The sequence below is a fragment of the Monodelphis domestica genome, chromosome 8 (assembly GCF_027887165.1).
Source record: "Monodelphis domestica isolate mMonDom1 chromosome 8, mMonDom1.pri, whole genome shotgun sequence".
Classification (NCBI taxonomy): domain Eukaryota; kingdom Metazoa; phylum Chordata; class Mammalia; order Didelphimorphia; family Didelphidae; genus Monodelphis; species Monodelphis domestica.
The window spans coordinates 181,500,006-181,525,187 of record NC_077234.1 but is presented as its reverse complement, the minus strand read 5'-3'; the positions used below and the strand labels follow the sequence as shown (position 1 = coordinate 181,525,187).

At 36.0% G+C, this 25,182-nt stretch overlaps 1 long non-coding RNA gene across 2 annotated transcripts in view; it reads right to left on the bottom strand.

Annotated features, from left to right (window-relative positions):
• Nucleotides 1-17,121, bottom strand: part of LOC107649827 (uncharacterized) — a 96,637-nt gene extending 79,516 nt beyond the window's left edge. The window contains exons 1-2 of one of the 2 annotated variants that reach the window (XR_008914126.1): nt 16,522-17,121; nt 9,468-9,531 (exon numbers count right to left, since the gene is read on the bottom strand). This is a non-coding gene — a long non-coding RNA (uncharacterized LOC107649827). The remainder of the gene's footprint in view (nt 1-9,467; nt 9,532-16,521) is intronic. The other variant, XR_008914125.1, reaches the window with a different exon arrangement.
• Nucleotides 17,122-25,182: the final 8,061 nt, after the last annotated feature.

Sequence of the window (25,182 nt, the reverse complement as noted above, 5' to 3'; positions counted from 1 at the left end):
TTTTTAAAGTTTATTATCTGACAAAATAGACCTCAAAATGCCTGCTCCACCAAAGCTGCTGACAGGAAAGAGCACTAGACACAGAACTCCACTCAATTTATATCCTGTGTACGTCAGCATGTAACGACAGGAAATGAGTGGGGTCCTGGGAATCGTAGTTTTTACTGGGGATCGTAGTTTTGCTGGGAATCATAGTTTTTAGAGTAACAGATTCTAATTTCACAGTGCTTAACTCTAGAGTTAATACTGGTGTTATTTTATTTTATTTCATTTTATACTGGGGTTATTTTAACTTGAATACTACTGTTGGAAACTCATAATGTATATTCCCATAGAAACATTTTAAATGGTCAGCAAATTCCCAGGTAAGTCCATAAAAACCTATTTAATCCACATCATTGCTATAAAATGTAGATTTGAAAAATGAAAAAAAGCATAGAATAATGTTAGTAATAGTTGAAGAAATCAGAAAAGATTTAACATTGCATTAAAAATAACTGACATAGGGGCAGCTAGGTGACATAGTATATTGAGCACTAGGTCTGGAGTTGGGAGATTCTGGGTTTAAATCTGGCCTCATACACTTCCTAGCGGGGTGACCCTGGACAAGTCACTTAACCACATTTGCTTAGTCCTTGCCCATCTGTCTTATGAATTATTAATGAATAAGGAAGGAGTAGAGATGCATTGTGGGAAGATGATGGAGTAGGGCCTGAAGCTTCTTCACCCTAATAACTCCCACACAAAGAAACAAAGAAACAAACAAAAAACTCCCCAGAACCAATGCTAAAAGCAGCAAAACCAGACAGGAGTCAGAAATGAAGCTGAACCAGCAAAGGATAACTAGTGAGGAAGGTTTCTGACTTCCCTGGCTTTAGTCCCAAGCTGTAGGTCTTAGAGGCAGGAACAGAGCAGACAGAGTATAATCAACAAGGTAGCCCTTGAGATGCAGCATTGGCAGCTTCACTTTGTTTGCTCGGTCCAGGAGCTTTCATCCAAGAGAAGGACACCATTGGAATCCATAGATGGAGGGACCTTGGAAGAGCTATATCTGCTGAGGCCTCAGCTCTAGAGACCTTCATTGGCCCACATCAGGGGTGGAGTGAAGACCATAGAGTCTGAGGGCACCAAGTCCTGAGGATAGGAACTCCAACCTTGTTGCTATCAAGTGAGGGACTTGGAAAGCCCTAGGAACTCAAACTAGACACCAGCTCTGTTCAGGGCTGTAGCAATAGGAGAGGAGGAGTAAGGAAGGAATGTGTACTGGTGAGTGTGTTTGCTGAGGACTGGGGCCCAATCAACTGTGGTCATTCCTAGAGTGTTGTTGCTACAGGAGGAGGAAGACTGCCTCCCAGAAAGTTATAAGCCAAAAAAAAAAAAAGAGTTTGGACACCATACTCCAAAAAAATCACCAAGGAAAACTGCCCAGAAATTCTTAATCAGAGGGCAAAATTGAAATGGAAAGATTCTACCAATCACCACCTTTACAAGACCCAAAAATAAAAATGCACAGAAACATATTTGCTAAGTTCTACAACTTTCAGGTTAAGGAGAAAATACCAACAAGAAAAAAAAAACAATTTAAATACAGTGGAACGACAATCAAAATTATATGAGACTTAGAAACTATGACTTTAAAATAATATAGGACATGGAATACAGCATTTCATAGAGCAAAAGAATTGGGCTTATAACCAAGAATAACATCCAGCAAAAATGAACATAATTATAAAAGGTTTTAAAATGAACCTTCAATGAACCAAAGAGCTTGAACTATTCCTAAAAAAACCCCAGAACTCAGAAGAAAATTTGATCTATAAGAAACATACAAAGGTAATGAAAACAATCCAAAAGGCCAAAGTATTTGCTTCTTATATGGGAAAATGTCATCAATGGACCCTAGGAATGACATCATTGCCTGGGTTCTTTAAAGAGACATGTATGGATAGAAGACTTGAGATTGAGGTGAATGGAATAGAATGAGCCAAAATGGTAGTGGATTAGACCAGGAAGAGGTAGGATAGAATGACTATCTCATATGGAGGAGGAATGAGTAGAAGAACAGCCACAGAAAAAGGTGAGGAAGGGATGGAAGACTAGTAGTACTGGAACCCTAATCTCATCAGATCTTGGATAAAGAAAGAACAACCTACACAAATAGAAGAATAACAATCTTCTTACCATAAAGAAAAACAAGAGGGAAATGGGATGGGATAGGGATGGACTGGAGAACTGAAGGAATAAGGGAAGCAAGAGTAGGTTAAGAGAAAGGAAGACATGGGGATAAGTAAAGGCAGGGAATAAATGAATACCTAGAGGGGAGTATATATAAAGAGTTGGGGAGGGTAAGGTCTTACTTTAATACTCATTACACTATTGAGGTTCCTTTGCATTCCTGAGGAGTTGTGGCACTGGAACAAAAGTTCTACTGGATATGTCAAGCTGGAAATATTTGGTCTTAGAAAGAGTATGATGCTGGCAGCAGATTGGGTCTGCTGCCAATGGACAAATCTAGTTGAACTGGCCCTAGTCATGTATGTTAACTGAATACCAGAAGGGCTAAGATGATCAAATTAAATGCTGATAGGAAGATAGAGAAACAAACCTAATATTATATTGCTAGAGCAGCTATGAATTGTTTTTTTAGAAAACAAGATGGAAATATACATTAAGAGCTGTGAAGCTCTTCATGCTCATTGACCTAGGGATCCCATTACTAGGATTAGGCTCAAAGGGCATTAATGAGAAGGTAAAAAGGTATGTATGTATGAAAATATTCATAGAAGCTTTGTTTGTAATGACAAAATAATTGGAAATAACCCAAAAGCAATGATTGGGAGAAATGGCTGAAGAGACTGTGATGTTTGAAGGTAATGGATTGTATTGTTATTAGAAATGACAAAATGTTGAAAATATAAAGAAAATAAGGAAAATAGATGAAGAAATTAAAAGAGAAGAAAAGAGAAAAATAATATATACCATGATTGTGTTAAAAAAAGTCACAAAATCAAGAAAAAAGTATCAAAACAAAGCCAAAGGAAAATCAAAAGAAGAGGACGGTTATGTGTATAATTTACACATTTTAAACAAATTGTAAACAATATGTGTTTGTAGTATTGCACATAATTTTAATGTATTCTTTATTTAAATTTTTGTAGTGGTGGTTACTAAGTATATAATAAAAAATTGAAAAAAGGTATTACTAAAACAAAATAAGAGTTTAAAAAAGAAATCATTAATAATGATATTGGATTTGGATTTTTGACCAAATGTATGTTTAATTTGAATGACAGTAGTATAGAGTGACTTTATGATGCTAGGACAATTCAAAGGCATAAGACTGAAATTCATCATTTTTCCTGGGACTTGATGTCATTTTAAAACTTAGGATTCTCTTTTCTCTCCAGTCAGTCAGTCAATAAACATTTATTAAGCACCTCCTATGTGCCAGGCACTGTGCCACATTCTTTGTATGATGTATCTCTTGCACCATTCATGAATTATTTGCTCAAAAAGAGAAGAGATGAGGATGGAAAGTGGCTTGGAGTGAGTGGGGAAGGGTCAAGATGGGTTAAGGTCAGCCAATAGCTTACGATGCACCGGATGTTCCTGAATCTTCTGTTGACAAGTGGGAGTGGTGGTACTAAGGATTCTCTCTCTCTCTCTCTCTTCTTTTTCTTGTAACTGCATTATGGAAATGTTCAGCTTGCTGGGTGCCTAGAGGGAGCCATTTCAAATGCTCTGTTCAAGAAATTGAAAGATTACCTCGTTTGCCTGAAGGCTCCATAAGCAGTTACTGAATTGTTTTCCGAGGTGTTAGGTGGTAACTTCCTAAAGCAATCTTGCTCCTTAAGTAAATCAAAACCCCTACGTTCCTACGTTAGTGGGAGCAAGGGAAAGGGGCCTGATTCCTTGAAATGAGGCTCATTTTTCCTGTCTTGGGTGGCAAGAAAGGCGTACGAGTGTCCCATAGCAATGGAATTTACTGGTCCTCTTTGCCTGGCAAGTTTTCGGAAAGGGCACTTGACTGTAATGTACCCTAAAGACTTCTCAATGAGAGCTGATTGAAAGTCCCTCGCAGGAAGCTGGGATGTTGTGGAGAGCTGTAAAAATACGTCTCCTTGTGAAAGAATTACCTTTATTACCCACTCCGAGTCTTTTCCTTCTATGATTCATCAAACATTCTCATGGTGCTGGAGTGGAAACGAATTGCAATATGCCAAGGAATCCAAGAAAGATTTGCCGTGCGTGCAGGCGGTGTGAGTACCCTGAGTGCTGTGTTCCAGTAGCAGCCTCGAAAAATGATTAGAGAGGAGGAAACAGTGTGATGATAAGTAGTTAGGAAGAAAAAGGAGGAGGCAGAAAGTTAAAGGGCGAGGGAAGCCAACGAGTCAGAAATAGAGCATCTTGGGCTTTTGAGGGAAGGGATAAGATGGAAGCTTAAGAGATCCTACAAGCTTTTTGATGAATTGGAACATGGAGAGCTGTGTGGGATGCACTTTGGTGCTGTGGAATTAGGCTGAGAATCAGCAGATTCTAGAACTGGTTCTGCTACTAACTGATTGGGTGATTCTTGTGACCAAGGAATAATGTTCTAAATTGACTAAATAAATTAATTTAAATTAAAAAAAAAACTGATTGGGTAACTTTGGGCAATTTGCTTCTCTGGGCTTCAGTTTCCTCATTTATAAAATACAAAGGTTCTATGACCTCAGACTGTATGGTGAAGTAAAAAGATCTCTCAGGACTTGGAATCAGGAGAGGCTTCCAAAATCCAGCTGTAGCATCTCGGGTGTGATTCCAGGAAAGAGAGCTACTCTGTACGAGCCTCACTTTCCTCAGATGCAAAATGGGTTTAGTAAAACTTTATAGTAATATTTTTAAACAATACCTTCCTCACAGGGTTGTTTTGAGGAGAATAAAACATGAGGAAACGTGTTTTATTCATGTTGTTATATATGTAATATATATTTATGTTGTTAATATATACATATATATACCAACAATGAATGGGGTGGGGGGCTTATCCCACATTATGTGAAGACTTTTCCCTGCTGAAATGGGTAGATGAGAACAGGGTGTTCCAAAGGCTATGAAGGTGGTCAAAGCAGGCATTTTGGAGAGTTTGGTCAGACATGGAAGATGTCAAAGTCATCCAAAGCATCCTGAGCCATCCCTGGTCATTCAAGCTTTTGTCTTGCCAAAGGCCTTGGATGACTCTGGAAGAGAGAGTGATGCTGATGACTTTGTGCAACTCTGCCTCACTTAAATCCAATTTATGTACAGGTTAAGACATCACCCCTTAATGTCACTGGTCCTCTTCAAAAACAAAGGACAAACAACTCTATACATGAGCTATTATTCTTACCCATAAGGTGCACTCCATCTCTAAAAATCTATGACTGAAATATTAAAAAAAAAGAATTGGAAGAAGTGTAAGGCTCCCCCCTAAAGGAGGGTTTTATGAACTATATCTGTCTTTGCATTTAGTCTCTCTTTGTGTCTGTCTCTTAATATCTCTGTGGCTAGCTGTGTGACCCTGGGCAAGTCACTTAACCCCACTGTCTAATTCTTCTGCCTTGAAATCAATATACAGTACTGCTTCTAAGACATAAAATGAAGGTCTTATATATATGCATATATAAAAACTACATATATTAAAACTATATATGCATATATATATATAACAAATTCAACATGTAACTGTCAAAGCTATTCTGCTTGTCTGTGGACTCCCTTGGGCTTTTTGTTTTCTTTTCCTTTGTGTGTGGGTAATCCTATCATTGTCCCCCCACCCTTCTCCCCATAACAAGTGAATAAAGAAAAATCCTTGTAACAAACATGCAATATCAAGGAAAACAAATTCCCACAATGATCATGGAGAGCCTTCTTCAGAAAGTCTCCTCTTGGATACCATTGCCTTGCTCTTCCTCTGGCCCCATTTTGCTTCTGAGTCTAGATCCTGCCCCTTAAGGAAGCATTGTTCCCTGCATGTAAGTGCGTTGGGAAAGTGATTCAGGTTCCAAGTAGTTGCCCAAACATACAAACCAACAGACACACAGATAGAGGGAAATGGCACTATTAAAAAACATGTCAGCAAGATGAAACATGAGTCCAAATGAAAAATGGAGCAGACAGAGGGGGGAAAAGTAGAGCATAAAGATTCAAAAGAGATATGCTTTAGAGAGGAAAAACAGGGGACCGAAAAATTAAAAGTTTTTAATCCTTTACCTACCACAATCTTTTTTTTTTTTAAGGTCAGCTATATGTTAAAAAGAAATATATAAGGGGCAGCTGGATAACTCAGTAGATTGAGAGTCAGACCTAGAGAAAGGAGGTCCTAGGTTCAAATGTAGCCTCAGCCACTTCCTAGCTATGTGGCCCTGGGCAAGTCACTTAACCCCCATTGCCCAGCCCTTACCACTCTTGTGTCTTGGAACCAATACACAGTATTGATTCCAAGATGGAAGGTGAGGGTTTATTAAAGAGAGAGAGAGAGAGAGAGAGAGAAATATATGGAAGGGGGCAGAAGGGTGCTGCTGCTATCCAATGTGAGGAAAGGAAAATGGGAAATGATTACTTGAATAAGTTTGGTATATTCAAAACTGTAGGCTCTGATGAGTTACTGAAAAGGTTAGGAAATGGAAGTGGTAATCAACTTCTCATAGGTGATTAGAGATGAAAGGAAGCTGAAAGATAATTTAGTCATAAAATCATATATTTTTAGGAGAAAGGTGCCTTCAAAGTCATCTAATGAATTTCCCTCATTTTATTGATGAAAAAACCGAGGCCCAGAAAAATGTCTTATCCAGTCACATAGCAGGTAAGGGAAAAGTCAGGCTCCCAACCCAGGTACTCCAGCTCCAAAACTGAAATACTTTCTTCTATATTGCTCTCAATCCCCATTTTTATTGCATTTTTTTTAAATTGTGTTTTCCAAATTAGCAAAAATCTGCTTTCTACTCCTTCTCCAACCCCATTGTCCCAGTTGAGAAAGGAAGAAAAATAAAATCTCTGTTGTAAACTTGCATAGTCAACTAAAGCAAATTTCTGCATTGGCCATATCAAAAAATAAAGATCTCATTCTCTCCTTTGAGTCCTTCATTTCCCAATCAGAGGACGTGTAGCACATTTCATCACCAATCCTCTGGGACTGTGTTTGGTTATTATACCTATCAGAGTTCCCAAGACTTTCAGAGTTGTTTGTCTTCATCCTAGTATGTTCATTGTAAAAATCATTCTCCTGGTTCTATTCACTTCACTCTGCATCAGTTCATACATGTTTTCCCAAGTTTTGTTGAAACCATCCCTTTTATTATTTCTTATAAAATAATATTTTCCATCACATTTATATACCATAATTTGTTCAGCTGTTACTCAATTTATGGGTAGCCCTCCAGTTCCCCTTCTATACCACCTGAAAGAAGACTGTCAATATTTTTGCACATACTTAGATTTTGTTTGTGCTTAGGACTGCTCTCTCTCTAACTCTGCCTTCCCTCTAATCTCCCTTTCTCCCCTTTCCCTCCTATTTCTCCATTGAGAGCAAATGTATTTCTGAACCTAATTCTGTGTATGTATGTGTGTGTTCTCTCTTTTGCTTAGTTCATTTGGGAGTGAGATTCAAGTATTAGCTATGACCACCCTATTCCCTCCACATTGTTTGTATAGATGTCTATTAGCAAACCCTGATTATGTGAGATAATTTTCCCTAAATTTCCTTTCCCTTTTATCCTACTTCAGCATTTTCCTCTTCTCCTATTCCATCCTTTCTTTTAATATTTTAAAATCTTTTTTTAAACAATTACTCATTTTGTTCTTTCTTAAGACCATCAAGACATAATAGAACCACTACCAGACCTTGCTTAATTAGGTCCCTTCTGTGACCTCTGATTATGATCGGGTTCAGAGGGGACATATATATCATCTTTCCATATTTGAATGTAAACATCCCTATTTAGTTTAATCCCTTATGATTGTTCTTGTTTAACTTTTTATTTCCCTTAACTCTTGTGTTTGAACTTCAAAGTTTTGATATGGCTCTGGTCTTTTTATCATGAATATTTGGCAGATTTCTGTTTCATTAAAGGTTTATGCTTATAAATTATTCCTGGTGTTAAATCTATATTCTTTGCCTTCTGGAATTTGCATTCCAAGTTCTCTATTCCTTTAAAGTAGTAACTACTAAATTGTGTGTGATATTGTGACTCTTTAATACTCACATTCTTTCTTTCTGGTTCTTTGCAGTAATTTTTCTTGAACCCTAAAGCTCTGTATTTGGTCTTTTATGTTCCTAGGAGTTTCCTTAGAGGGTTTTCTTAAAGGAGGTGGATTTTTTTTCTATTTTTACTTTTTCCTCTGATTCTAAGAGATCTGAGCAGTTTACTTTTATGATTTCTTGTCATGTGTTTTCTAGGCTCTATTTTTGACTATGGCATTCAGATGGTCTGGTGATCCTTAAATTTTTTTTCCTCCTCAGCCTGTTTTCTAGCTTGTTTTTTGTTTGTTTGAGTTTGTTTGATTGTTTGGTTTTTTACTATGAGACCCCTTACATTTTATGCTTTTTCCAGTCCTTTGACTTTGTTTCAATATTTTTTATTGCCTCATGGAGTCATTGGCTTCTATTTGGTCCATTCTAATTTTCAAGGAGTTTGTTACTTGGATAAAGTTTTATATTTCTTGTTCTAAATTGCTAATTTCCTTTCCAATTATTTTTTCCATAGCTCTTATTTCTTTTCCATTTTCTTCTCTCTAGCATTCTCATTTCATTGATTAAAAAAATTTTTTTTTAATTTTTGCTTCTTCTCTTCTAGGAATTTGAGGTAAATCTGTGCCCAAAGTATGTTTTTCTTTGAGGTTTTGTTTATAGATATTTTTGAGAGTTATTCACTTCTGTATTTGTTTCTCAAGCTTCCTGTCATGATAATAGTTTCCTATGGTGGTATTTTGTTGTTGTTTATTCATTCTTCCAGTCTACTTCCTGATTTTGAACTTGCTATTACAGCCCTTCTTCAATCCCCATTTTTAAAAATGAAGGAACTAAGGTCTAGTTAGTTGAAATGATTTGCATTGGGTGGTAGATCCAGGACTATAGCTCAAGTCTCTTTCCTTATGCCACATTACTCTCAGATTCTACTTAGGGAAATAAGTAGATTCTGACCTAAATCTAAATTAAAAAATAAATAACTGTTTGAAGCTTAACATAAAAAACAAACAAACATAGGAAACCTTCCCCAAACTCTCTTAATTCTAGTGCCTTTCCTCTGTGAATTATTTCATATATATGTATACATACATGTATATCCTATATGTAGCTTGCTTTGTATTTGTTTGCCTGTTGTCTCCCCCCATTAGATTCTCAGTTCCTTGAGGGCAGGAAATGTCTTTTGCTTTTTTTTTTTTATCCCCAGCACTTAGCATAGGACCTGGCACAGGCAAGACTATAATAAATGTTTATTAATTGATACCTTGTTTTGTCTGTTGGTGTAGCACTCTGCAGATGCCATAGAACCAGGTTGCTCTATTTGTTCCCTGTGGAAACAAAGACAAATTCACTTGCTCCAAAAAACAAACAAACAAACAAAAAAATAGAGCTAACCTTTTGCTAGGGAACCTGTTGGGTACAGGCATCCCAAGCAACTGAATACAGATAAGTTAACTACAAAATACAAATAAAATAAGGACAAAGACATTTGGGACCAGTGGCACTAAAAGGGGGCAAGCATCAACTGCCATGGGGATAAACTAGAAGCCTTCCCAATAAGATCAGGAGTGAAACAAAGATGCCAATTATCACCTCTATTATTTAACACTGTACTAGAAACACTTTAGCAATTAGAGAAGAAAAAGAAATTGAAAGGATTAAATGAGGAGACGAAACTATCACTCTTTGCAGAGGATATGATGGTCTACTTAAAGAACCTCAGGAAAATCAACTAAAAGACTAGTGGAAATAATTAACAACTTGAGCAAAGTTTCAGGGTACAAAATAAACCCACAGAAATCATCAGTATTTCTATATATTTCCAACAAAATTCAACAGCAGGAGTTAGAAAGAGAAACTCCATGTAAAGTCACTTTAGACAATATAAAAAATTTGGGAATCTATCTGCCAAGACAAAGATCGGAATTCTCAAATGTACCCATTTATTGATTATTTATGGATCCTATTCATCTGCCAAAGTCTCTGAGATCTTTGTTTCAGTTTGGTTCTTTAAAAAAAAAAACAACCCTTACTTTCTTATTATGAACTCTAAGACAGAAAGGCTGTAAGAGCTAAGCAATTGGGGTTAAGTGACTTTCCCAGGGTTCCACAGCTAGGAAATATATGAGGCCAGATTTGAACCTAGATCTTCCTGACATTAGAACTGATGTTCTATATTCTATGCTACCTAGATGCTCTGGTTATTAATTTATTTTTATTATTAAACTTTATATTGTGTTTCTCTGACATCTTAATAAATGATCACATATTAACTTTGGAAAAAAAATTATAATGCTCTGACTGGTTTTGCAGCCAGTTCTAGTATTTTTTGTGCCCTAAGTTGGGGAATTGGTCTGAAGGCAGGCACTGATCATTTGGTACATTGCTAAGGCAGAAGCCAATTTAAGATTCATCTCTAGCAAACACAGCAGGCACTGTGGCTGGCTCTCAGGCTGTCCATCATCCTCCAGCATCAATTTTAAAGGGAACATCCCCGGCTTTGTTGTCAGTCCATCAGCCCGCTGTCTCATAGCCCTGAAGCAATGTGGATACCAGATAGAGTAGGAAAGAGAATAGGTGGGAAAGGACAGAAGCAGAAACCCAGATGAGAGGCTTGGATAAAAAGGTTAGGACCCTTGGGCAGCTATGTGACTCAGGGGATAGAGAACCAAGTCTAGTGAGGGGAGAATCCTTGGTTCAAATTTGATCTCAGACACTTCCTAATTGTGTGACCCTGGGTAAGTCACTTCACCCCCATTGTCCAGCCCCTACAGCTCTTCTGCCTTGGAACCCATGCACAGTATTGATTCTAAGATGGAGAGTAAGGGTTTAAAAAAAAAAAACAAGAATAGGTCCCATCCTTGAATTGAGTTCTTCAGCTCTTCCTATCCCCATTCCCAATCTCCTCCACACACACAAACACACCAGCTCCTACTCTCAGCATGGACTAGCGGGGAATGTCCCTGCCTTTATTCTGGGAGTGAAACATAGCCAATTAGTTTCACGCCTGAGGAAAATATTGCGGCCAAACTCCAAGGTGTCTGTGACACTGACAAAAGAGAAACCTTCCCTCGCTGTTCAATGGAATGTTTCATGTACAGATTTGGAGCCTGAAATGAAATCGTAAAGGCATCATCAATCAATCAAGACATATTCACTGAGTTTGAGAAATCAAAAAACGCTGGACTAAAAGACAACACGGAGGGAGACCTGCCAATTCATGCCTTTCATTTTTCAAAGGAGGAAGGACCCAGAGAAGGGCCTGAGAAGAGCTTAGAGAAAGGAAATGACTTGTTCAAGGGATCAAATATAAAGAAGTTGAACTTGGTATTTGAATAAACTAGACTGTAAATAAAATACCAGTAAATCCTTCTTTTAGAGTTGAAAAGACTCTTAGTGTCTAGCTCAACTAGAAATGGGGACCACTGATCCATACCCAAGGATCCCCGAGAGACACATATTGACTACATTTTAAGGTGTAATATTATCTGTGCTCTGCTGTATTTTCATTTATTTTGTTATATGTCTCCCAAGAACATTTTAATCTGACTTACACTGGGGAGTTTTTTTTTTTTTGGTTTTGTTTTCCCCCAGCCCTGCTGATACCTGTGATTTCGTCTAGCTTCCACATTTTACAGATGAGAAAACTGAGTTTCAGAGAAGGGAAAGGTCTTTCACTTAGTGACTGGTAGATCTAGAATTTAATTCATATGTTCAGACTACAGTCTATATTCTCTATTTCATGCTATTGTGGTTCTCTGTAGTTATTTGTAAAGTTGGTGTTAATTAATCTTTGATGTCCAAAGAGTATCAAGGAACCTAGATGATATGATTTTGAGGGACTGCGACTTTCTTTTCTATTTGATGCTCATGAATTGCTGTTGGCCTACATGGGTGGACAAGACAACTTTTCCAAGATGACAAAATTTTTAATCTGTGGACATTTCTCCTGTGTTACTGAGTAAAAGGGGAGAAAATCAATTCATGAATAAATGATCCAATCTGTGGATTCCTGGATTGGAACATTTCTTCAAAAGAAAGATTGGAAAGCACAGTGGTTTTATTTTCAGCTTTAATAGTGAAAGAGAGGGAAACAATAATAAAATAGACTTTGGGAGAAAAACCTTTTCTGTCAGCCTCTCTCACCACAAGCTACAGAGGATATGATGAAGTTAGATTTCTTTTCATTTACTTTCATCTTATAGATCTGATGCTGCAGGGGGAAAGGACTAAGTGTATTTAGAAGGTCTCGCTGGTGTATGTAGGAAGATCTATAGTTTATTTCTGAAACAAGAAGCAGCATCTGTTGGAGCTTGGAGACCAAATAAGATTTTTCAAAGTCAAGCTGAGATATTGGGTCCCCCTTTTTACAGGCAAACCCCTGGCATGGTGCCTTATAAATCTGAGCCTAACACCTTTTCCTTAACTTGTCCTTTATGCTGACATATTGGAGGACATAACAGTTTATATTCTCCCCTTGATATGTGTAGCTGTAACTTCCATTAGTGTTAATGGAACTGTTGTCAGCACACAGAAGAAGGAATTGGCCCCTGAGGTGGAGAACATCACATTGCCTCCTCTGTTGCTTCCATTATCCTGCCACCTCCAAGATAAGCTTCCACTCAGCCCCCTCAATCTCTTCTCCCTCCTTGATATTCCTTATTTTTCCCTCCCACACTAAGATGCATAGGATCATGGAAGTATTAGAAGTAGTTAGAGGCTATCTACTAGAAAGCCCCTTGTCTGATAACTAAAGAAACCAAGTCCCCCGAAGATTGTCATTTGTCCAAGGGTCAAAAAGCAGTATCTCCACCCACCATGCCTTCCTTCCTCTAAGGCTTTGTGGTCATGTGATTTCTTCAACCTAAAATATCCCTTTCCCGCTCCCTGCTTTATTCACCATGAAGAAGACACATTGGAAAAACAAGAGATATAAATCAAAATTTTGTTGGTGCTTAGAAGTCCCCTACTGTTCCAGGATTCCTAAAGGATGCTCCATTACACACAAAAGAAATTGAGACGAGGGTTCATTCTTCCACCAAAGAGCCCAACATCCAGACCGTATTATATTGCCTCCACCTCTACAACCTGGAAGATACCTGGGGGAGGAATTCCAAGCTGGGTAAGAAGCCCAACAAAGCAATGATGATTCCTTGGCTAGTGGGACAATCCTAAGCCTAAAATTAACTAACAATAACTAATTAATAATAATTAATTAATCAATATAAATTACTACATATTATATACACAAAATTAATGTAAAATATAAATAAAGTAAATAACAAATAAATATATAGTAAATAATTAGTAATGGCTTGTTGGATAATTCCTAAGCATTCATCAGGTTCACAAAAATAGAAACTAAACATTGCTTTAGTATGAATAGAAATAAACTTTCCAGAGTATACAAATAGGTGCATTTTTATTGGGGGGGGGGGGATTTAAATAAATACAACTGAAGAAATTGATTTTAGTTATACATAAAGCAGCAATGTAAGTGACTTTAGCCATGTGGGATAGAAGAGAATTTTATAACTGTAAGTACTATTGGTCTGACCATGTGGAACATGAATATTGACCTGAGGAAGCCACTTGAAAACTTAATGGTCTGTTGTATTAGGTTTCAGGTATAGCTAAGGGGTGAAAAGGTCTTGAACATAATTGTATTTTTTTTTATTTTAGAAGTTGCTCCAAAATTCTCAACAGCACACAAACATTGGAACGTAAAACAGTTCAGAATGCAAAGTAACTCACATGCTCCCAAATGACTACATTGTACCCCAGGACACTGGATTTTAGCTCTTTGACATTAGCTAATGACTTTTTTAACCAGCTAAGGGGTTGGTGTCTTTTTTTTTTAGATCTGTCTTTATTTTAAATCAGTGCTTTAAAAAATAGTCAGGCACTCCACTTCCAGAGCTGTGATGGCTAGGGAAGAATTATTGCTCAATTCACTTCACGATTCCAGTGATTCTTTAAGTGTAGCCAAAAAGATCAATGGCAGTTGGCTGGATAGGGGATGCTTTTAATGATCCTGCTGTTGTCAAATTAATCTAAGAAGAATCTTTTTTGAGGGGTGATGATGGTGATGATATGAATATACCATCTGTACTGTGAACCTTAGATGACACTGACTATAATCTCAGTTACTGGCTAGAACCCACTTTGGTCCAACTCCACAGTTCACAGCAAAGCCTGCAGTAAAAAAGGGTAAAGAGTAGTTTCCAGAGTACATTCTTGCTTGCTTTTTAAGCCCTTCTCCAAGTCTGGGGAAAATGATAGAGACAAATCTAGAGATAGTCCCCCATTAGTAAAGCAGTGGTCCTCATTATTATTTTTTATTATTATTGAACATTTCACTCTACATCACACAGAGTGATCAGAATCATGAAAATTCTTCTCAAGTCACCTCCAACAACTCATATCCAGTAATTTCTAGTGGCATAATTTTATTATTAAGGTGTTCTGCTGACATGAGGATCCTAGAAGTCCTATGAGAACCTGGAAAACCTCAATATAGATTGAATCTCCTATAATGTCTCCCATAAAATCTCTATCTTGTGCCCTTTAATACTATAAACTTTAATCTCTCTCTCTCTCTCTCTCTCTCTCTCTCTCTCTCTCTCTCTGTCTCTCTCTCTCCGTCTGTCTCTGTCTCTGTCTCTGTCTCTGTCTCTCTCTCTCTCTCACACACACACACACACACACACAGAGCTCCTTAACAAGACATTTTGATACCACAGCCCAAAGAAAATTAAAAAAAAAACAACACTTTAATCTTTTCCTTAGAGAAAGAACTTAAACACTAGAGAGCCTAATTTTTCTTTCCCTAAACTAAATTGTCCACATGAGTCACAGTAAAAGTGACAGATTCAGTCCAGTTTGCACATTGGTACACATGGTTTTAGGGGCTGTGAGGATGTGCGAATCTCTCTTCAGGTCTATATGTATCCCTGTAGCACTCTCTTCTTCTCAGATTATATTACATAATACATAAAAGAGACCTAGAAATCCCCTATGAATGACATAGAAGGAACTTACCTGATAATTTGATATATTATTTTGTACTGTATTGTCTTGTTTCCTGTTTACAAATTCTTGGACACAATTTAAGAAAAATCAAAGATGACAGCTATCTGGTGATTTCTGAATGGGAATAGAAAGGAATTTACTTATTGCTAAGATTTACACAAGATATCTATAAAAATTGACCACATAGGAGCTTTTTCCATGTTTGAAATACTGTACTGTAAATAGGAAGTATGTTACTTTCTCTTTATTTATATGTTTACCACATACTTTGATATTTGAAGTGTTATGTATTGGAAAGGTCACTTATATTTCCAGAACAGATTAGATTTTATGCCATCTTCTTTCTTTGAATTATCAGCAATAAAAGATGAAAAACAACAAAAAAATTGACTATGTATAGGAAGATAGACATATAAAAATATATAAAAACAAGTACAAAATACATAATGCAATAAAAATTATATTCAATAAATGGCTCTAGATCACTACTAATTAGAGAAATTCAAATTAAAACAAATTTGCTGAGCTAAATGATGTCAGAGGTCCCCTATAGTTCTGGAATTCCAAAAAGAAGTCTCAAGCACATGAAAGAAAATGAGAATAGGGTTCAGTCTGCCACCAGAGACTGAAACCAAGCCAATGTTATTTTGCATCCACTTCTACAATCTCTATGAAGGATTTCACACTGTAGAAGTCTAACAGAGCGATTAAATCTGGCCTCAGACACTTCCTGGCTGTGTGACCCTGGGCAACTCACTGTTGTGGATAAATTTTGAAATTGTATCTGTTTGTTGCTAAGAAGGGCCAGCTGGCCAAACTTTGTTGTGAATTTGTTTTAGGCTGAGAAGAGCAGTGAGGCCTGTATAACAATAAGGTCTTTTCAAGGGATAGGGTCTGGCACCACTGTGGAGGCAGTAGGTAAAAACAAAACTTCTATTTATTAAGGTTTAAAAGGATTTAAAAGGTTGAAGGAATATAAGGATAGGGGTCCCTAAGTCTAAAAAAGGGGACTAACTCAAGCCACACCCAACTCAAGGCCTAGACCTGCTCTCTCTCCTTATCACTACCGTAACCCGATTTCTAGCTCTATAAACCTATTTCTAATAATTATAATTCTTATATAGTATAAAGTTACTGCCTCCTTGTAGTTGTTCAGTTCTCCAACTCCCAGTCAGTCAGGGTTTTGGGGCCTACTGGCTCCTGGCCTGGAAGCCGAGCCCAGCTGCTCCACTCTGTAAACAAGGAGGAACAAAAACCAGATTTCTTCTTCTAACTGTTGATCTTACTTTCACAGCTCTTCCCAAAACTTCCAACTTTCTCTTCTTTCCAAAACTGTCAGGCCAGTTCAAGGAATTCCCAGGAGCCAAAGCTTTAGCCTTCTCTCTGGGCAGGGAACACCAGCAGAGAGAGACAGTTGGGCTTAACAGAACTTCCAATTCCTTGGGTGTCTCAGAATTCCTAAGCAAGACCTTAGCACAAGGTTCCACCCAAGGCAGTCTGACAGTCTGACAGGATTCATACTCCTGTCACTAACTTATGTAAAAATGGAGACTTGAGTCCAGGACTTCAATCCCCAGAAGTCCTTGCTCCACTTCCCCAGAATGCTTTGTAATATCACGGAATTCTCACCTGGGCCGAGATCAAGATGGGGTATTTAACCTGATTGGAAAGGCTTCTGGGCCTCTCTTTTCTTTCCTGTTTCAGCTTACACGCAGACTCTTTTCATAATGTAGGTGAGGTTGTCTAGGCCAGAGGCCTAGACACGTGTTCTCTTATTCTGTATTTTCTTTAATCCTTTAATAAACCTCTAAAAATATAATACTCCTTGCAGAGAGAAACTAATTTATACTGCCTCAGTGTCCCCCAACTTTAACTCTTACACTTAGCAAAACCCAATAACTATTTTACCCCTAATATCACTTAACCCCCATTGCATAGCCCTTACAGTTTTTCTGTCTTGCAACCAATACTTAGTATTGATTCTAAAACAGAAGGTAAGAGAATTTTTTAAATTAAATACAAAATAAAACAATAAAAGTTTTTTTTTAAGTACATTCAATCTGTTTTCAGAATTCATCTAGAGGTAGATAGTATCTTTCATCATCAATCTTTTGAAATTGTCTTGATCAAAGTAGCTAAATATTTCACAGTTGATCATCCTTACAATATTGCTAATAATGTGTACAATATTTTCTTGGTTCTGCACACTTCACTTTACATGACTTTAAATGTTTCCCAGTTTTATTTTTCTGTTTCTTTTGAGTCTTGTGCTTAAAATTTAAGTTTTCTATTCAGCTCTGATTCTTTTTTTTTTTATCAAGAAAGCTTGAAAGTCTTCTATTTCATTAAATACTCATTTTCTCTTAAAGGGAAAACTCTGTTTTGCTGAATAGGCTACTTTTGGTAGTAATCTCAGTTCTTTTGCCTTCCAAAATATTATTTTCCAAGTTATCTGCTCCTTTAAGTAGTAGCTGGTATGTCTTATATGATCCTTGACTGTGGCTCTACAGTATTTAAATATTTGCTTTCTCCCTGATTTGAGTATTTTCTTTTTGACCTGGGAGCCCTAGAATTTAGCTATAATATTCCTAGGAGTTTTCATTTTGGGATCTCTTTTGGGTGATGATTAGTGGATTCTTTCAAAGTCCAGGATATCAGGACTGTTTTACTTGAAAATTTCTTTAAGTATGCTGTGTAGATTCTTTGTTTCATCATGACTTTCAGGTGATTCAATATTTCTTAAGTTATCTCTCCTCGATCCATTTTCTAGGTCAGTTATTTTTTCAAATGAAATATTTCACTTTATCCTCTATTTTTTTTTCATTCTTTTGATGTTGTTTTGTTTTTTCTTAATGTTTCACATAGTTATTCACTTCTACTTGCACAATTCGAGCTTTTAAAAATGATTTTCTTCAGAGAACTTTTTAACCTCTTTTCCCATTTGGCCAATTCTACTTTTTAAGGAACTGTTTTCATCAGTTCACTTTTGTTCCTCTTTCTGTGTTTTTTTTTCTCAACAAAATTGTGTTATTTTCACCAGTATTATTGTGCTTCTTTTAATAAGCTGTTAGTTATATTTTCATAATTTTCTTCTTTTGTTTTCATTTCTTTACCTAATTTTTCCTCTACTACTTTGATTTTTAAAAGAATTTTTTAGCTCTTCCAGAATTCTTGTGGATTTTATATCCAATTTATTTTTTTCCCTTTGAGGCTTTGTTGGTAGATTTTTTGAGTTCATTGTCTTTTTCTGATTTTGTGTCTTGATCTTCCCTGTCACCATAGAAGCTTTTTATTATCAGGTTCTTTTTGTTTGTTTGCTCATTCCCCACCCTATTTCTTGATTTGAAACTTTGTTAATGTTGAAATCTGTTCCTGGCATGCTGGTGGGTAGGGCCTCTATGCTCAAGCACCAAGCTTTTTTGCACTACTGTTTTCAGAGGTAGTCCAAGGATTTTCAGTGCTTCTAAAATGATGTGATGGAGAGAGGTATGATCACTGCTCTCTTGATCTGCAATCAGGTCCTTACCTAGGAAGAGCCCCAGGCCCTTAGAATTGCAACTGATACTTCTCATGACCTCCAAACAAACAATTTGTGTAGAAGTATTTTTGCAGCAGAAATTAAAAGATGGAAATATAAGTACTCTAAGAAGAATTCTGCCACAATTAAAATGTCCTTTCTCTGGAAGAATTTCCCACAACTAATGTTGATTCCTTTAAAAAAAATTAAAATGGATAAACATTAATTTTCTTTCTTTCTCCTTTCAGAAAAAAGAAAGCAGGGATAGAAGGAGGAAAAAATCAAGAAACCAAGAAAGGAAGACATAAAAAAATAAAACTTTAATAACAAATATAAATGATCAGAAAAAAGGAATTATCATATTGGCCATGTCCAAAAATTTTCCTTAACCTGAATACTGAGTCCATCACTTCTCTTTTAAGAGATGAGTCATCTGATATTATGTTGCATTAGTGAGAGTTTTTAAGTCTTTCAACATTGTTCTTAAACAATTTCTTATGCCATGGTAATATTCCACTCTATTCATACATCATAATTTGTTCAGTCACTCCCTAATTAGGGATACTCTATTTAAATTTCCAGTTCTTTGCACACAGAGACCTGCTATAAATATTTTTATACAAAGAAGTCCTTTCCCCCCTTTTTTGATTTGTTTGCTGGGTCAAGGGGGAATAAATGATTTGATGATTTGGATACATTGCTTTGCAGAATACCTAGACCAGTTCACAGTTTTACCAAGAGAGCATTAGTGTAGCTGTTTTCAAGCATTTTTTCTTTTCTTTCTTTCTTTTTTTTTTGTCATCTTGACCACACTAGTGAATATAGAGATTTAAGCATTTTTTAAAGTATTTATTGATAGGTTTTTTCTTACTGTAAAAACAACCTATTTTATCATTTGGCCATATTTCAATTGAGGAATCTTGTCTATTTTCATAAATTCTTTATATATCTTGGAAATGAGATCTTTTTCAAAGAAACTTGCAAAGATTTTTCCGCAGTTAACTGTCTTATAATTTTAGCATTGGTTTGATTTGTATAAAAACTTTAATTTTATATAATCAAAATGACCTATTTTATCTTCTGTTATCCTCTTTAACTCTGGTTTGGTTATGATCTCTTTTTCTATTGATAGATTTGAGAGGCATTATCTTCCTTGATCCTCTTAATCTATGACATCTTTTATATTGAAATCATAGCTATTTAAGTTTTTCTTAATATATGATATTAGAGTGGTCCCTTTTGGCCTAAAACTTCTTTTAAGAACCCCTAGCTTCTGTGTTAGAATCAATACTGCATATTGGTACCAGAGCAGAAGAGTTGTAAAAGGCAGACAATGGGAATTAACCAATGTCCAAGGTCATACAGCTAGGAAGTATCTGGGACTTGAACCCAGCAACTCCTGTCCTGAGGTTTGGCTCCCATTCTACTGAGCCACCTAGTTACCCCCACCTCTTGGTCTAAACCTGCCAGACAGTATGATAAATGTCATTATATTGGCTCAACCTATCTAGCATGAATTGATATTTCTCCAATTATTTAGCTCTATCTTTATTTCTGTAAGGATTATTTTGTAGCTGTAATACAGTTTCTGTGATTTTTCTCAGTAAGTAAACTCCCACTTTTTTATGTATTGCAGTTATTTTAACAGAAATTTATCTTTATATCTCTTCCTTCTAGATTTTGATGATAAAATACAGATATGCAGATTTTATATGGATTTATTTTATATTCTACAATAAAATTAACTAATGGTTTATCCATTTTTATTATTTAAAAACAGTTCTAAGTTTTATTTATTAACTTAATAATGTTTTGCTATCAGTTTTATTTCCTTCTTTTCTTTTTAAAATTTTTATTTTGGTCTTTAATTGGGGATTTAAATTTGTTGATTTTCTAGATTTTTTTATTTTTATGACCAATTCAGTCATCTGTTCTTTTTATCTTTTGTTATTGAAAGCATTAAAAAAATATAACTTTTCTCCTAGGGACTAGTTTATCTGTGCCCCATAAATTTTATTATCTCATCTTTGTTTTAATTTCTTTTGATGAAATTATCTGTTATTTCTCTTGTTTGCTCTTTGATCCACCAATTCTTTTGGACCAAATTATTCAGTCTCCCATTAATTTTTAATCTTTTCTTGATTACCCCTTTATTTCATAAAACTTTTACCACATTGAGGTCAAAGATATACACATTTATGTATACATTTCTGCATTTTTTGCAGTGTTTTTTGCCCTAATACATGATTAGTTTTTGTAAAGGTACTCATACAGCTGAGCAATGCAGAAACTATTTTCTATTTCTAATCAATAATCTCCAGAAACCTATGAATTTCTAATTTTTCTAAAATTTCTATTAAAATTGATAACATATCTTTTTATATTTTTGCTAGATTGTTCTATATCTGAAAGGGGTATGTTGAAATCACTCATTGTTATAATATTAATCTCTATTTCCCTGAGTACATTTTTTACAACACGTTTCCTTTAAAGTTTTAGATGTTATAATGTTTCATATTTACATAAAGTATTGATATCAATTCATTGTCTATAGCTCCTTTAAGCATAAGGTTGTTTCCTTATTTACCTTTTTTAACTAAATCCATTTTTGCTTTTGAATTATCTGACACCATGGCTATTACACCTGATTTTTAAAATTCAATTGAATTATAATAGATTGTGCCTCCATCCCTCAACCCTATGTGACTCTTTATGTTTCCAGTATGTGTTCTGTAAACAATATATTGTTGGAATTCTGCTTTCTAGGTCAACCAGAGCTGCTCCCCGTCACCACAAGAATCCTCTCTGAAGGATTAAAATATCTTCTGCTGGAGTCCTGAGTTTTAGTTGGAGGCTGGTGAAGAATCTGCTTACTAGACCTAAGACCTTGAATTTGGTGTGACTGTTCTTAAATCTCTCCCTTTTGACTGGCATGTAGTGAGTGAAAAGAGCTGACTCCTTTCCTGGATTTTCTGAATAGACTAAGCCTCAGGAGAGACCTCTCCTTGAGAAAGCCTCTCTGAATCCCCAGGACCTCGGCTACAAGGGCCAAGGCCTCTCTGGTTAAGAACTTCCACTCCCCTGTCTGGTTTTGAGCCAGGGATCAGAGCAAAATACTTAGTGCTTAGGCTAGATATCTTACCCTATTCTCTCTCTGATTTTCTAACTTCATTCTTTCTATATTTTGTAAATCAATTGTAAATAAATCTCTTTGAACTTAATTAGATTCTTGACAACCTTATCTTAAATAATCCAGCCCAACCTTTTTATAATAAGCCCTCTATTTTCCCCCTAACAGATGCAAGGAGAAATTAAAATGATGCAAGGAGAAATGGGCCAATTGAAAAAGGAGAAACAAAAACTGACAGAGGAAAATCAGGTCTTAAAAATAAAAATTGACCATCTAGAAACTAATGGTTTCTTGAGAAATCAAGAAACAATGAAGCAGAATCAAAGGAATTAAAAAACAGAGGAAAACATGAAATATCTTATTGGAAAAACAGTTGATCTAGAAAATAGATCTAGGAGAGACAATTTGAGAATTATCAGACTACCTTAAAGCCATGATCAAGAAAAAAACCTTGGACATCATATTACAAGAAATTACCAAAGATAACTTCACAGACAACCTTAAGTAAGAAAATCAAATTGAAATTGAAAGAATTCACAGATCACCTCCAGAAAGAAATCTTCAAATGACAACTTTGAGGAATATAATAGTTAAATTCAGGAGTCACCAAGCTAAGGAGAAAATTCTTCAAAAAGCCAGAAACTAACAATTCAAATACCATGGAGCTACAATCAGGATCACACAGGACCTAGCAGCTTCTACATTAAAGGATTGAAAGGCATAGAATATGATATTTGGGAAGGCAAAAGATTTCAGTTTATAACCCAGAGTCACATGTCCAGAAAAACTGAGTTTATTCTTTTAGGGGGGAAATGGTCATTCAATAAGATAGAAGATTTCCAAGCATTCCTGAGGAATAAGCCAGACTTAAACAAAAAAACAAAAACAAAAACAAAAAACTGAAGTCCAGACATAAGACACAAGAGAAGCCCAAAAAGGTAAATAAGAAAGAGAAAATCTAAGGAACCCATTAAGGTCTGTAAGAACTTAAATTTAAGTTTTTATGCTAATATGAAAGTTTTAAAGTAATATTGTGGTCGCTAATTTAAAAAATTAATTCTCATGTCATGAGTCTGTTAGCAGCTCTTAACTAAAGGAGAGAACTGTAGGAAGGAAGTAGAAAGTATTACCTAGCTAGATATCCTATAATTTCTGTCCAAAGAAGTTCAGTTCACCACCAGGTAAAGGCTCTCAAGTCCTGATCTTCATGTGAAGTTGTAATCTCTTAAGTCAGGAGTCCCAGTGATGTCTTCAGCAAGCGTTCCACCAATGCAGCTTCCTCCAGGAATAGAAGGCCTCTCTGGAACCAATCTCTCCAAAAGTCAGGAAAGGAAGGCCACCTAGCAAGCCAATGCAGGATCCAGGGAAAGAGTCTCCTCCCTCAGTCCAGCTCACCAACATCGAGTATCCAGAGACAAACTCCAAAAGAGAAGTTCAACGGAGAAGTCCCCTTGGACAGAAACTTCAGGACTTTTTAGTAATCCTTTTTCTATATCACTTCCTGTCCCTTCCCCACTTTATGAGAACCACTCATAGTCTTTCAATTTGCCTAACACTGCCCAGGGGCAGGGCAGTGGCCTCTGGAGTTGTCACCCACTCTAGTAAGTGACTTGCAAACTCTTACTTAGTGTCAAATAGGGGTACTTTAAGTTCTTGATTTGTTTAGCTAAAAATAGGCAAGGGGAGAGTTAATACTATCTTTACAGGTCAAAATGTTTATATGTCTACATGGAAAGAGGATTTCTGTTATTCTCAAAATTACTCTTAATAGTAGAGAAAATAGAAGGAATTCTGCTTTATAATCCATTCTACTATTCTCTTATATTTTGTGACTGAGTTCATCTGTTTCACCTCTTTAATCCAAGTCCCAAAGAATATTGGCATAGGACTAACTCCTCAATGGCAGAGTTTTTTGTCTTCTGTTTGTGTGAAGGGTAAAGAGGAGTTGGTGAGAATGGTAGACAAAAAAGCTTCTGTCTCTTCAAACTTTTGGAGCCTCTTGAGTCTTTTTAAGCTCTGCAGTAGTTTTAGGAACTTCTGGCTTCAAACTCCAAGGAGGAAAATGTTTGATGCTAAAACCCACTTCAGGTTGCTAAAGAAAAAAGTCTCTTCCAATCAATCAGTCAATAAACATTTATTAAGTGTCTCCTATGTGCCAGCTATTGAGTTGAGTGTTAAAGTCTCTGACCTTAAGAAACTTAAAATCTGATGAGGAAGATAATATTCAAAGAAATATATACAAAGCAAGCTCTATAAAAGACAAAAAGGAAATAATTTGCAGAGGGACACTAGACTTAAGAAGGGTTGAAGAAGTCTTTCTGTAAAATATGGGATTTTAGTTGAGACTTAAAGAAAGCAAGGAAAGTCAGCAGGTGGAGTTGAAATAGGAAAGCATTCATCAAATAGCCAGGAGATCAATGTCATTGGATCAAATATATTTGCCTCTTTAATATTTCTCCTGATTCTTGTGTTTTTATTTCAAAATTTCTTCTTAGCTCTGATATTTTCATCAGGTATGCTTGAGATCCCTCTAAATGTCAACTTTTCCTCCTGCTGGGTAAGTTATTTTTTATTGTAATCCTATATCTTTGCTTCCTGGAATATTGTGTTCCAAGCTCTCTCCTCCTTTATAGAAGTAGCTATGCGTGGTTCCTTGGTACTTGAACCCCTCCTTTCTGTCTGTGTGCAGTCTTTCTTTGTCCAGTATTATCTGGATTTTAGTGATGACATTACCAGGAATTTTAATTTCAGTGTTTCTTTCAGGATGTGACCAACAGATTCTTTCAACTTTCACTCTGCTCTATCATGCTAATATATTTTGTTTTGTTTGTTGGTTTTCCTCCTTCACATTCTTTCTGGGTCACTTGTTTTTAATATAAGGTATTTAATTTTTTCTTTTTTCATTTTTGAATATGCTTTTCAACATTTGTTTTCTCATGAAGACTTTAACTCCTATATAATCCATCCTAATTTTCAAGGAGTATGTTATTTCAAGAAGTCTATATATCTACTGTACAAAAGTATTAATTTCCTTTGCAAGTTTTTTGTCTCAGTCTCTCATTTCTTTTCCAATTCCTTCCTTAAGAGATTTCACTTCATGTACAGTATGATTTTTCCCCTTTTTGCTCTTGCTTTATTTCCTCTTGGAATTCTAATTAACCTTGTGACCAAATTGTATTTGAGGCTTTGCTTACAGATATTATGGAGTTATTCTCTACTTCTTGGTTTGTCTTAGGTAATCCTGGCTCTCTAATCATGGCTGTGTGTTTGTTTTTTGTAATTGCTATTTACTCATTTTCT